Raw genomic sequence first — 3759 nt, 5'->3', positions numbered from 1 at the left:
GCACAAGGTTGCATTTCGGTGTGTTCCACAAAGTTTTACAATTTTGGTAACCACAGGCAGAGTGCACTTTAAAAAAAACCTTTCTAAACTATCATACACATTTCATGATACGCAACAAATTATTCAGAGGAAATTCATCAGCTATGGGGTTAAAGGCCAATTTCAATTTGGTGTGATCATTAAAATACATTTGTACATTAAACATTAAATATTTTTAGTATAACATAAACAAAGGATGATGCTGTATCAATTTCAGTCAATAAGTCAACAAGACAAGAAAGTCCATCCAATATCTATACTACTTATCCTGAAGAGGGTCGCAGAGGGCTGGAGCCAATCTCTGGGCAATTTAGAAATGGTGTCAACAGTGATGTCTTAACAACTGTAAAATTAGTAAACTTTGGTGTGCTTCTAGGTGGATTTTGTAAGTGCTGTACTGAGGCAGGCAAAAAGTCTATTTGATCTTGATAAATCAATATTGGATGATGGATTCTCTGACTTCAATATAAGCTGACCTTAAAAATGGATTATCAATGAGGTTTAACTGGATTCAACTTGCTAAAAAGGTTTTTCTCAGTTAAAAGATAACTCAGAAAAACATTTACCTTGCATGGCTTGCTGACACTCAAAATGGGCACTTGTAAAGACAATACTTCTCAATAATAGAGTTGCATGTGAAAAGGGATGCTTATAGTGGTATAGCCACATAATATTTATTAGCCAATTTATCAGTTCTTTTTTATTTTTGCCCTCTAATGTCAGAGGGCCGCACTCTGGACCTTGTGAATGTTACACTGTAATAATAGTACTACAAAAATCTTGGTTTATCTTGAGTGGGGGTCCTTCCACTGGACTTGTGTTTGGATAATGACTAAGCTTTACATGCAAACTGTACAGACTCTTAAATGTGTCCATGAATGTCACTCACAGAAATTTCAGAAATAATACTACATATATTCTCAGTGGAAATGTGAAAAACAAGTGTGTTGCTTCTGTAGGGTACTAAAGCCAGTACAATGTTCACCCATTAACAGGTCTAAAAGATTTTATCCCACATTTAGTTTCTTTACTATTAAATATTAGTTCTGTGAATGTAGGTTTTTTATATTTTTACTTTTGTTCTGTCTTATTTATGTGTATACATTATATAATACTGTACTTGTTATCGCAATCTTATCTAATCCCATCTGTCCCTTTCTTTTCTCTGTTGCACATTTACAGGATCAAATTTACCGGAAAGTAGATTTCCTTTCAACAACACCTATTGACTGTAATTAGACCATGATGTACCTCACGTCACACTCTCAAAAGCAACACCTGAGCAGTATCAAAATATGTTGTTACAGTAAGGTAGGAAGAGGCCCTTTTTAAAAAGTCATTTCAGTACACAATTGCATGTGTTTTACTGTAAATAATAAACAAAACCCAGGGTTTGTTAGTCTTACACCCTAATGTTAGTATCTATTCTTACATGAATATTTGGTGTTGCTCAACTGATTGGGTCTTGTAGAGGTACTAGCCTAAATATCAATGTTCTTGATGCTTCTAAAATTACTCTCTGGGTTTTAACCTGGCACGTACAGGTGTGACTAAATATGCTTTTGCTTTCACTCAGTCTGCTAGTGTACTTGAATTCCCCTGTGGTGAAAGAAGCCCTTAGATCCTTTGCAAGTAAGATGATCAATAAAATATAGGTTATCCATTGAAAGAAAGTCACTTTCGGCTTTTCCCGTCTAGGGAACTCACATGTTGACATTTGGCACGTGTTTTACGCCGGATGCCCTTTCTGACGCAACCCTAATTCGAACCCAGGCCGCAGCGGCGAGACCGCTGCACCTTAACCACTAGCCTACCAGGGACAGCTAAAATATAGGCTATCCATTACGTCATGCAAATTTGAGAAGTACTCATAAAACAGCAGAAAAGGTCTCTGCTGATGAATGCAGTTTGTAAGCAGCATTTTGATCTTGTAGCTGGTTTATATGATGCAAATTTTAAAGCTACAATGGGATTAAACAAATATCCAGCTAATGCTAGCATGAGGCTCTACAATCAATCATCTCTTCTCTCTCCAGCCCTCTCTCTGCCTGATCCCCCTGACCCTTCGTGAACATGAAACTGTTACAGTGTGTCACAGTTTGGAGAGAAATTCACAAAGTTAGCAGGCAGCATTCAACTGGTGGGCACTAGAATAATGTACTGCATCTCACTGAGCTGACTGCCCTGCTTCATTTCTACTGTAAAACAGCACAAATCTGTAGCAAGTTCCACTACGCCACGGGCAGACACAACACATTTACAATCAGCATAATCTGTGAACATCGTCAGAGAAATAGTGTATCCTGCACATCCACAGAAAGGTTTTGTAAAGCCATTTTGCAAGGTCATGTCACAAAAAGCACTTCACCACCAACATTTTTTTGTCGTATGTATGGACACATACTTTTGGAAAATGTATTTGAAACTGAATAAAGCACAGTGTTGAGTGTGGCAGCATCTGAAGAGAGAGGGGCACTCATCATTATGGACAGGCTAGAGACAGGTGCATCTTAGAGAGAGACCTCAGGAGAAAAGTCATGGAAAGAGATTTCTATCCTAGTGCATGTTGGGCGTGTTTTAACAATCAAGTAGTTTGTTGTTAGGTTTTGTGTCTGGGCCAGTCTCACGTTACAATGATTCTGACGTGTTTACATTAGCAGTGAGATCACCTGCATCAAACTAAATGCTCCCTTTTCCTCACAAAGCCCAAAATCAGCTTTACTGGCAAGGTGTGTTGGACACACAAGGAATTTGACTCTGGTACAGTGGCTCGCAATGTTTTTGTACAGTGTTTTTCTGTAAAGCAATGAGTAGACAAGATTGGGAGAACAAGAAAAGGAAAAGAAGGCGCAAACAAGAAAAAAGGAATGCATATTAGGAAAATAATAATAAAATTAAAATACTTATAAATTTGACACTTAGAGACAACCAACCACATTCACTCCTATGGGCAATTTAAAGAAGCCAGTCAACCTAGGCTGCACGTCTTTGAACTGTGGGAGGAAACTGGAGTACCCATGCAGGCACAGGGAGAACATGAAAACTCCACACAGAAATGCCCTGGGTTCCAACCCAGAACCTTCTTGGTGTGAGGTGACAGTGCTAATCACTGCGCCACCATGTGTCAGCCTGGTGATCTGTTCAGGGTGGACCCCGCCTCTCACTCAAAGTCAGCTGGGCTTGGCTCTAGCTCCTTGCGATCCTCGTTAGGATAAGCGGCATAGATAATGAATACTTATAAATAAAGAAATATATATATACACAGCTTAGAGGCAGTTTTTCTGGTAGATAGATAAAAAGGTGTATTTACAAGGCATTTCACTGAGGGTTGTTGTTCTGTTATACAGTCATGGGTTAAGTGTTCATCAGAGTGATGGCCTAGGGGAAGAAACTGTCCTTGTGTCTGGTTGTTTTGGCGTACAGTGACCTGTAGCGCCATCCAGAGGGGAGGAGTTCAAACAGATTGTGTCCAGGGTGTGAGGGGTCTGCAGAAATCTTCTCCACCCTCCTTTTGACTCGTGAGGTGAACAGGTCCTCCATGGAGGACAAGCTGGCACCGATGATTTTCTCTGCAGTTCTGACTGTCTGCCGGAGTCTGTTTCTGTCCTATTTGGTTGCCAAGCCAAACCTGACAGTGATGAATGAGCAGAGAACAAACTCAGTGATTCCTCTGTAGAACTGTATCAGCAGTTCCTGGGGCAGATTGAGCTTCCTGATCTG

This window comes from Monopterus albus, unplaced genomic scaffold, assembly GCF_001952655.1.
Source record: "Monopterus albus unplaced genomic scaffold, M_albus_1.0 scaffold280.1, whole genome shotgun sequence".
Taxonomy (NCBI): domain Eukaryota; kingdom Metazoa; phylum Chordata; class Actinopteri; order Synbranchiformes; family Synbranchidae; genus Monopterus; species Monopterus albus.
Note: the sequence above shows the minus strand (reverse complement) of the source record.